Source organism: Suncus etruscus, chromosome 17 (assembly GCF_024139225.1).
Source record: "Suncus etruscus isolate mSunEtr1 chromosome 17, mSunEtr1.pri.cur, whole genome shotgun sequence".
Taxonomy (NCBI): domain Eukaryota; kingdom Metazoa; phylum Chordata; class Mammalia; order Eulipotyphla; family Soricidae; genus Suncus; species Suncus etruscus.
This window is the reverse complement of record NC_064864.1, coordinates 34,376,117-34,387,550: the sequence shown is the minus strand read 5'-3', so window position 1 is coordinate 34,387,550 and position 11,434 is coordinate 34,376,117.

The following is an 11,434-nucleotide window of genomic DNA, read 5'->3' as shown; positions in this document are numbered from 1 at the left end:
AATTCTTAGGATAACCCACTTCATATTCAAGAGCCCCACAGTAAAACTACAACCTGTCTGAATCACTCCAAAAAGACCACAAGTACTTTTTTCCCATCTGAATCAGTACCATTACTTTGCAACTGATATCTTGATATAAGATATATTTTATAAAGGGGCTGAAGCAATAGCACAGCGGTAGGGCATTTGTTTGCCTTGCATGCGGCTAACACAGGACAGACCTGGGTTCGATCCCCGGCATCCCATGTGGTCCCCTGAGCCAGGAGCAATTTCTGAATGCATAGACAGTAGTAAACCCTGAGTATCACTAGGTGTTGCCCAAAACCAAAAAAAAAAAAAAAAAAGATTTATTTGATAAGTTTGTATGACTTCATGGAACGAAAATATTCTGGAATATCTCCATTGAATCATTGACATAGGTCTATTTTTTAAATTAAAATGGTAGTTTTTAGAACTGTTGTATCGAAATTACAGCACAAGTTGCTTAGAAAGTTCACAGTTGTTGGTAATATTGGTATATTTGTATATGTCTGGATTTGATCTTGGAATCGAAACCTGATTTTTCTTGTATGAAAACTAGTCAGAGTAGTTTGAAAATATTTATTTCAGGCTTCAGGCATGTTCATCTTTTGATATTCTACATGTCTTCTATTTTGAAATATTCTTTAAGTGCATAGTAAATGTTTTATTTACATGAGTGTATTTTCTCTGCCAATCTACCATTTTAGACTGTCAAGAGCTATTCCAGGTCTTACCTTAACATATGTCCATGATATTTTGTCCATATCCGGGCATGTTATTTATCCTGCGACTGCTTTCTCATTATATTAATAACTTTTAAGATGAGAATAATGATCTGATATATCTCTGCCAGTCACCAGTGTTTGGTACACCATGAAGAAACTAGAAATAATTTATTGTGTGCTTGGCATTTGTACTTTTCTGCATCTAAATGCTGTCTTTGTCCCTTAAAAAGGGGAAATTGGTTTGGGATTTCTGGAGACATCTGTGTTCTTTAAAAATTTCAAAAGCAGATAACCTTAGTTAACAGATAAAATGGAAAAGGACCAACTTCTAATTTTCTTTGCCAAAGGTCAAGGCATTGCTTCTTCTTTAAATTTTGTTGACTGGCTGCAATTGAAACATTCATTAATTTGACACAAATAGGAACAATTTGGGGCAGATAAGCTAAGAGCTTCTTCTGGGAAGCTATCATTTCCCAGTGGTAACACTACTACAAAATCATTATCCAAGATTATTTTTCCTGTTAGTTTGTTATTTAAGAAAAAAAAGAAAACACAAGAAATTACTTTAGAAACAATAGATACAGTTCTTCTCTGGACATTAAAAACACTGAGAATGTACAAGGGGGAGCTTCAAGTGTCATTAGAAAATTATCCAGACAGTCCAGCATTAGTAGGTGACATGATTTATCATCTCTGAATTCTTTTGCCATTAGTTGATCACATAAGGGAAATATTAGAAATAGCAAAATTATGCACTGGGTTAAGACACTATTAAGCAACAAAAGAGCAAACTTTAAGTTCTAGTTTATACTCAGTTCTTGCTGATTTCTAGAATGTAATGTCAACTTGTTATTGATATTAATTTTTGCTTAACACAGTTATTTCTTTTAGCAATATAAATGTAAGTTTATTCCCCATAAATGATGTCCTCTGTTTTATTTTTGTTTGTTTGTTTTTGTTTATTGGGCCACACCCTGTGATGCTCAGGGGTTACTCCTGGCTACGCTCTCATAAATTGCTCCTGTCTTGGGGGACCACATGGAAAGCTGGGGGATAGAACCGTGGTCAGTCCTAGGTTAGCTTGTGCAAGGCAGACATCCTACTGCTTATGCCACTGCTCTAGCCAAGAATGATGTCCTCTTAAGAGAAATTGTTGTGACCTGTCTTGTGTATGACTTTCTTTTTTTTATTGTAAGAATTTATTCAAGAGACAAAATTGATTAACATATTGAGATAAACTGACATAACATAATGTAGTAACATAACATAACATATAATTAATATAATATAATAATACATGTAAGTCAAAGAACATTTCTGAATTAAACACAATTTTTTATCATAATGACATATATCTTTCACAGTAGTATTTTAGGTACATATTAACATTGAATCAGGGGAATATCCATCACCACCAGCGTTGTCCTCCCATCATCCCTGTTCCCAAGCATATATCCCTTCCTCTCTCCTTTATCCCCCAGAATGCTCGTGTAACTAATGGCATATATATTAACACTAATGTAAACCATTTTTTTGCAGTTCCAGATAATTTTACTAGTGTTTTTTTAAAGGTTTAGATTCAAAGGAGCACTGTATAAACAATGTTAGAGTGGCAATTATTGTTTGCCTGGGCCCACCAAAGTATGGGGGTCATGGAAAGGAAAAACTTTTGGCCTAAGTACAAGGAGACCTTACCCCTGAAGTTTCCTTACATAAGACCATTTCTAGGCTCCAGGCAAACTGGTTTGTCCAATCCTTGTCATTGTCTGTAGTGTCCATACAGTTATATTTTTCACAGTCTCTATTGTTGGTATCCTGTTTCTATATTGAAGGTCCTGGAATCTGTATATCCTACATTGAAGTCAGGATGGTGCAGAGCAGCATCTAATTTCAACTCAGCATTAAAGGGCAATGCAGAAAGCCCTGTCCAGTATGCAGGTCGTCATTGTTGTTTAAATCTTCTCAGTATTAAGGGAAGACTCTTTTGAGTAAATCGATGTCAGAGCAGCAGTAGGGTCTTCCCTGGTCGAGAATTGCTTTTAGGTGATGTCATAGACAACTTTGGATGTTTCATAGATGGCTTCCCCGGTTCAGGGGTAACTAGAAAATGCCCATACCTCTGAGGCCTGTGCCAGGTCATCATGTCAATGTTCAGAGTGTAAGGTTCCAGTGCACCACTAGATTTGTGTGTTCCTATCCTATTAGAGAAGAACTTACTTGTATGTATAGTATTTTCTATTTTAATGTGCCCATGCAAACAAGGAATAATGCCACCTGGCGTTATCAGCGCATAAGGGTGCCGCAAGAACAAGTCCAACAATCCCCGTGACCTGGTTTAAACATAAGCATTAAACTGAGGGACTCTTTCACCAACATTCCTTATTGAACAGTTCACAAAGAAAAAAAAGATAAAAAATGGGGAAAAGGGTCTAACTTAAGACAGTGGACACAATTGTCACCATTTAAGAAAACTTGTGTGTTCCTATCTTTATAAGAACGTGTTTGTATATATTTTCCCATTTTAATGTGCCTATGCAAAGGAAGAACAGTATCACATGGCAAGATTGGTGCCTATGGGGATGCTAGAACAAGTCCAACAATCCAATTGACTTGTTTCTTATATAAACATTAAATGGAGGGACACATCTACAAACTTCTTTATTTAACAAATAGCAAAGGGAAGGAAAGATGGAGAGGGACTCTTTCACCAAAATACCTTATTGAACAGTTTACAAAGAGGAGAAAAGATAAAAAGTGGGGAAAATAAACAATCTAGCTTAAGACAGTGGACTCAATTGTCACCGTTTATAGGTGTATAACTTTCTTAACTTTATTGTTTTCTCTGTTTTTAGTATTTTATATAATTTAGTTAACATGGCATATGGTCCTTACTCAAAGTTTATACTGTTGCATTCTGGGTATGTGCTATTTTTATATCCCAGACTAGAAAAAATGTGATGTACACTAAGCTGAATTTTCCCTTAGAGTGAAGGAATTTGGTTACTTTTGTTTTGTTATGGTCTTTATCAGAAATTAGGGACAAAATATTATGGATTTTTAAGAAGATAATATAGAGTACAGAAGATGTACTTTTAAAACTGTTTTGAAAACAGTAAATTCTGTGATTCCCCAATAAATGAGTTAGTCATGAATACCATAATTACTAGTATTTGAATAGGTAGTGCATATGATATTTATCACCTAGTTTATTAAAAAATATATTTAGTATACAGTCTGTATTGAATTTAGTAAATGAAGACAGCTTATATAATTTATCTTATATTTTTTCATTAGCAATACTTTCCATCTCTTTCCAATAATATTCTGCAAAATTTTCTTCAAAGAAGAATAAATGTACTTTTCACCTTTGATTGCTGGGATCTGCAATGTTATGATATATGTGATAACATTCTAACTATATTTATTATTTTTTCTCTGGTATTCCTTTAACTATACTCTTATAAGATAGAGTGAAGGACTTTTCAGAATAGCTCAGCAGGTTATTCAGATATATATTGTGTAAGAATTTTACTTATAAAACAACATACAAAGTTCTAATAGATAATAAAAAATTACCTTAAAATATAGAATTTTAGGGATCAATAACTTTTCTTTTGGTTTTGTGGCCACACCTGATGATGCTAAAGTCTTACTTCTGACTCTTGTATTTGTGCTTAGGGATTACTCTTGGCAAAGCTTGGGTAATAAAAGCAATATTTGGGGTTGAAACCATGTTGTTTGCATGTAAGGCACGATTGAGGAAACTGAATTAGTAATCAAAAGCTTCCTAAATAACAAAAGCCCAGGCCAAGATGTATTCATTAGTGATCTTTGAAAAGGACCTACTTTCCATGTTCTTCCAGGAAAATGGAGAAACAGAAATACTCAATATTTCTATGAAGCTAAAATAACCCTGATATAAAAATTAGACAGAGACACCACAAAAAAAGAGAATCATAAGCCATTATCCTTGGTAAACACAGATACAAAGATTTTCACCTGAATAGTAACTAATAGAATCCAACAATTTATCAAGAAGGTTATAAATTGGGGCCGGAGCAGTGGAACAGGGTGTAAGGTGTCTGCCTTGTGTGCTCTAGCCTAGGACAGACCATGGTTCGATCTCCTGGCATCCCATACAGTCCTCCAAGCCAGGGGCAATTTCTAAGCATATAGCCAGGAGTAACCCTGAGCATCACTGGTTGTGCCCCCCCCCAAAAAAAGAAGAAGGTTATAAACCATAACCAAGTAGGATTTATTTCAAAGATGCAGAGATCATTTAATATATGTCAATCAATTGTAATAAATTGTAATAAATGTAAACAATTACATAACCATGTCCATGCATGTAGAGAGAGAAATAGTTCAGTGCCCATACATAATAAAAATTATCAACAAGATGTGAAGTAAAAGAACATTATCTCTCTTTCTGTATTTATAATTAAAAACATGCACTACAAACCCATTGCAGATAGACTCAATGGGGAAAAACTGAAAGCTTTAAGATCCAAAACAAGAAAAATATTGTATCCTGTCACCACTCCTATTCAATATAGTAGTGAAAATACTTGTCATAACAAGTAGGCAAGGAGATATTAAGGACATTCAGGTAGGAAAATAAGAATTCAAGCTCTCACTTTTTGCAGCTAACATGATACTATAATTAGAAAATATAAAAAATACCAAAAAGCTTCTGGAAACAATAGATTTGTATGGTAGAGTGGCAAGCTATAAAAATAATATGAAAAAAATCCATGGCTTTTCTATATAAAAATAATGAAAGATAAGAAACAGATATTAAAAGAAGTACAATTGTGTCTCACAACATTAAGTACCTAGTAGTCAATTTAACTAAAGGGATAAGAGACTTATTCAAGGAAATCTATAAAACAAGGCTTCAAGAAATAAAAGAGGACACAAGGAACTGGAAACATATTTCCTGCTCATTGTTTGGGAGGATTACCATAATTAAAATGGAAATACTTCCCAAAGCAATTTAATGCAGCCCCTATATAAATACCCACATATCAAATATCAAATAAGTAAATTTAAACACCTGTGAATTTTACATGTTAAGAATAAACATTCGCAAACAGTTAAAGCAATCGATGGGAAAATGAAGATGGGAGAAATCAGTTACCCTAACTTTAAACTGTACTATAAAGCAGTAGTCATTAAAACAGTATTGCATTAGAATAAAGACAGACAAACAGATCAAGGAAATGAATTTAATATTCCAGATAGACCCACAGATATATAATCAATTAATCTTTGCTAAAGGGGCACAAAATACAAAGTGGAGCAAGAAAAGCTTTTCAACAAGCAGTGTGGGGAAAACTGGTCAACTACATGCAAAAAGGGAACACAGACATCCATTTATCACAATGCACAAAGATCAAAACTAAATGAATTAAATATCTTGATGCCAGACCTGAAACCAAGAAAATCAAGGAAAGTGTAGGCAAGGCAAAAAAAAAAAAAAAAAAAAAAAAACTCCATAACATTGAAGCTAAAGGCACCTTCAAGGAAAAAACACCACTGGCCAAATAAGTGGAAGAAAAGATAAACAAAATGGGAATATATTAAACTGAAAAGCTTGTGTACCTCAAAAGAAATGGTGACTAGTATTTAAAGACTACACACAGGATGGGATAAAATATTCACCAACCCAATATTCATCTGATTTAAGTTAAAATCTCAGATATTTCTTGCTGGTAGAACTTGGCAAGAAAAAATATCTAACCCATCCAAAAATGAGGTGAAGAAATGAACAGATATTTTCTCAGAAAAAGAAATGCACATGTCCAGAAGGCAAATAAAAAAATATTCCACAGCACTAATAATCAGAAAAATGCAATAGAAAACAACAATGAGATATCATCTAACACAAATGAGGCTGGCACATATCACAAAGAATAAAAAAAATGGTGCTGGTGAAGATGATAAAAAGCCAATGTGATTCTCATTCACTGATGGTGGGAATGCTGTCTAGTCCAGATGATTTGGAAAAAACATAATCTTCCTTAAAAAAAAAAAACTAGAAATCGAGGGGGCAGAGCAATAGCACAGCGGTAGGGCATTTGACTCACACAACCAACCTTGAGTAGACCCAGGTTTGATTCCTGGCATCCCATATTGTTACCCGAGCCTGTCAGAAGCGATTTCTGACTTCAGAGTCAGGATTAACCCCTGAGCTCCGCCGGGTGTGGCCCCAAAACAAAAACAAAAGATACCCTAGAAATTGAGCTTCTACATGATTCAATAATACACTCATAGGAATATACCCTAGGAATTCATAAATGCACTATAGAAAATCCCTGTGGATCCCTATGTTCATCCCAGCACTATTTACTATAGTCAGAATAGGGAAAATCCAAATGCTCGAGAATAGATGAGTGTCTAAGAAACTGAGGTATATCTGCACAGTGGAAAATTATGCATCCTTTGAAAATATAAAGTCATTAAATTTGCATTTACATGGATGGATATGGAGAATATTATGCTGAGTAAAATGAGAAAGAGGGAGAGGGAAGACGTAGAATAATATCACTCATTCAGGGATATATGAAACAAAAGATAGTATGTTAGTAATATTAAGAAGCAATAGAAATGACTAAAGGACGACCAGTTCATGGTAGAAAGATTGTCACAAATAATGAAACTGTACAGTTAAGGTAGAGAAAGAACCTCCAAGACAATGATAGTTCATACTGATCACTGTATAAGAACTGAGTATTGTATGAGATAAAGTTATATTCACTGTACCCATTAACATATAACAGTGCAAATCACAGTGTCTCAAAAGGAAAATAATAAAAATGACAGAGGAGAGAAGGAGAAGTAAAAATTATCCTCAGGGATAGGCAGTGGGGAGTTTGGCAGGAGGCATTGCTAGCAGGAAATGTATGCAGGTTAAGGTGGTGTACATTGTAAGACTAAAAATCAGTCATGAAAAACTTTGCATCCGCAATGTTTTAATAAATGGAAAAATAAAAAATATAAATCATGTTTTCAGAATAAGATGGATGGCATTTTAATGTGGTCCAAACTTTTAATAGCTATCCAACATTGAACACAGTACTTACCCTTTCTGAACTATTGTTTATTCATAACTAATGGAATTCTTTTTCCTGAGGTCCTTGAGAGTTGCTCTCAAGAATTCATAGTAGTATAACTTTAGTTTACAAATTGCTTATCACTTCTCTTTGATCTACTTTTTTCCTTTTTTTTTTTTTTTTTTTTTTTAGTGGGCTTCCATGGTCCATGGGACTATGGCCAAACTAGGGCTCACACTCATTCTTCTTCTTTTAACTAAAAAATTTAAATCAACTTTAAGTGAATCACTGTGAGAGACAATTACAAATTTGTTGTTGACTGAATTCCAATCATACAGTGTTCAACACCCATCCCTTCACCACTGCATATGGCTTACCACCAATGTTCCCAGATTGCTTCCTGCCCTCCTTTCTGTCCTCTCTACTGCCCACTTCTTTGGAAAACTCTCTTTTTCTGACTTTCTCTCTTTCTTGCTTTTTCTTTTTCCCTTTTAAATGCCATGATTTGTAAAATGGTTACTGAAGGGGTATCAGACATATCACTTTACTTCATTTCAGCACCCCATATTTTTCAGAGTGATCACTCCCAACTATTATTGTCATAGTGATCCCTTCTCTGTCCTAATTGTACACTTCAACTCTTTGTGGCAAGTTTCCTATCATGGACCAGTTTTCCTGGCCCTCATCTCTATTATCATAGTATTTTTCATATCCCACAAATGAGTGCTATCATTCTATGCACAATCATCTTTGGTGAATGTTACTTGTCTCTCCTGCCACAAATATTCACATTCACTCTTAGCCAAATGACACTTTCTTTAAACCACTTGACCAAAACAACAGAAAATAAGAAATACACAGAATGAGAAAAAGCTTCAGACTATGTTTTCAGTTCTTAATTTGTCTAAATGAAAAATGAAATGGACTGTAGGTGTCATTACCAAATCATTCATTAGCAACTTAATTGGTTTTGGCAGGAAGTCATTCATCAGTTTTAGAGGAAGGGAGAATTGCCAAACCTTCTAACTGTCCTCCCTTATTCTGCTCAAGTGTGGCAGATGCAATCATCCTTGCCAAAGCTTTGCCTCCCACAGTGCCTTATCAAGTTAAGTGACTTGGGACGCTTCTGATATATAATCTGTTAAATGTAAGAGTCTGAACACTGAAGAGGTCTAAGCTGAAAAGTTTCAGAGCAAGGAGCCAGAAGACACTCAAAAAGATAAACTAAGTCTTTTTGAAAAGATGAAATGAGTAGCTATTTGTATTATACATGAATATGATGTTCTAGGAATATCATTATCAGTGTCAATGTAGTAGTTTTAGTTTGTGAAGAACCTTAATTGGGCTCCAATGTATGGTCTCTTAGCTTATTTATATATATATATATATATATATATATATATATATATATATATATATATATATATATATATAAATGTCTCACAGCAACTAATATTGCAGGGTTGTTGAAGTTACACAGATGGAAACTAGATACTCACAAAACAGCAATTACTCCCAAAACTTAAGTCATCTAGTAGAGACCATTTTGTGCTCCAAATCAACTTCTCTATATAAGCATGTCTGTATATGCATATATAGAGATAATGTATGCTCTAGGTACCATTCTATGTTTCTCAGTGGGGCAAAGTCATAAAGAACAAGATAGCTACAAGCCACTAGACTCTTAACCACCAACATCCACAATTTTTTTTATGTTGAATGAAGGAGTTTAGGGTTAAGACTCCTTAAACATTCTTGCCGCTCTGCTATGGAGCAATGACTCATGATGGACTCACATTACCCTTATTTTACCTACTCTTGTATTGTCTAGGAAAAATTTCTGTCTTGGTTTTGTTAGCTATCATTATAAGTTGCTAATAATAGAAAAAGGCATAGGGTTAAGCAGAAATGAATCTCAGTTCTTATCACTCAGATTAATTTTATTTCCCCCTATGCTATATGCCTCATTGAGTACAGAAAGATACTTGTGAACTTGTACACTCCAAGTGCTGCCAGTCTACAATTGGTTGCAGCTCTGGGCTAGGAGGATTAATTATATTCAAAGACGGTAAGATAACTAAGTAGTAAGCATCCTGGTAATTTCATTATTAAATAACTTAATTCATAATTTATAAATAATAAATCAGAGGTGATAGGTAGGGCTGAAATCCCTGCAAGTTCCTTGTTAGAAATCATTTCTTACTGCCATTAACAATTCAGTACCAACTAAGTTACTGCTGGGAAGTGAAAATTAACAGGATCTATGTATCAGCTTTGCAGAAAATTTCAGAATTAAGGCTATAAAGTTCCTCAAAAGAAAGTTGAAGGTGAAGCTGTGGACCAGAGTAATTCACATTTTGTTTATCTTTTCATGGAAACCAACATACAGAAAGCTTCCTTTTGGATGAGAAATTAATAAATGAAGTTGTTTTGAAATTATTCTTCAGGTCAATTATATAACATATGATCTTGGATGACTCAGAATAGATCTTTCAAATAATCTATAAATTATCTGTTTGTTATTCTCAAAAGAGACTATTCAAAACCTATGTAATAATAAAAACAAAATACATCAAAATGGAAAAATTAGTTCTGCTCAGTTTAGAATTAGGTATTAGGAACTTTAAATGGGGCCTAAAATTATTAAAGTGTTATTATATATTTTTATGTGCTTTCATGAAAATAAGTCCTTGGAAATGAAAGTCAAGAATGGGTCTTCTTGGCACAAGTTTTGATCAAAGAGAGATGATTAACAATGTCCTGACAAATACAGAAAATAAATGATGTACCATAGATGTAAATTCCAATTCTTCTATCTTCAATTGAGAAATATATATCTACCTCCTGAAAACTATTGGAAACACACCCAAAAAGAAAATACCCCAAAATAACTGAATATCAACTAATTGTTATTTTACCTTAGCTTGAAAGACTTTAATTAGAAATCAGTAGTATGAGAGACCCCTCCCAGGTTTATGAGACTTCTTTTTGTAATGATAAGTAGAAAGAAAAAAAAAGAAAAATATAGATGAACAAACAAAAACACAAAGAGCACAATGTAAGGCCCCTGGCTTCCTTGTAGATTTAGAATAAAGATTAATCCAAAAACAAACTTATTCTAAGCTAAAGCAAAAGAATAAAGCAAATAAAATATTTGAAAATTTGTATTTGAATTTTAATGAAATGTAAAACAACGGGGGCTGGAATGATAGTACAGTAGGGAGGACATTTGCCTTGCATGTGGCCAACCTTGGTTTGATCCCTGGCACTTCAGATGGTTCCCTAATCACCTCCAGGAGTGATCACTGATCATAGAGCCAGTGTAAACCCCGAGCACTGCCAGGTATGGCCCCAAAACAAAGAATAAGTATTTATATAAAATAACTGAAATTATGAGAAAGTCTGACATTACAAATAGATGTCTGGGGCCCGGAGAGATAGCACAGTGGCGTTTGCCTTGCAAGCAGCCGATCCAGGACCTAAAGTGGTTGGTTCGAATCCCGGTGTCCCATATGGTCCCCCGTGCCTGCCAGGAGCTATTTCTGAGCAGACAGCCAGGAGTAACCCCTGAGCACCGCCGGGTGTGACCCAAAAACTAAAAACAAAAACAAAACAAAACAAAACAAAACAAAA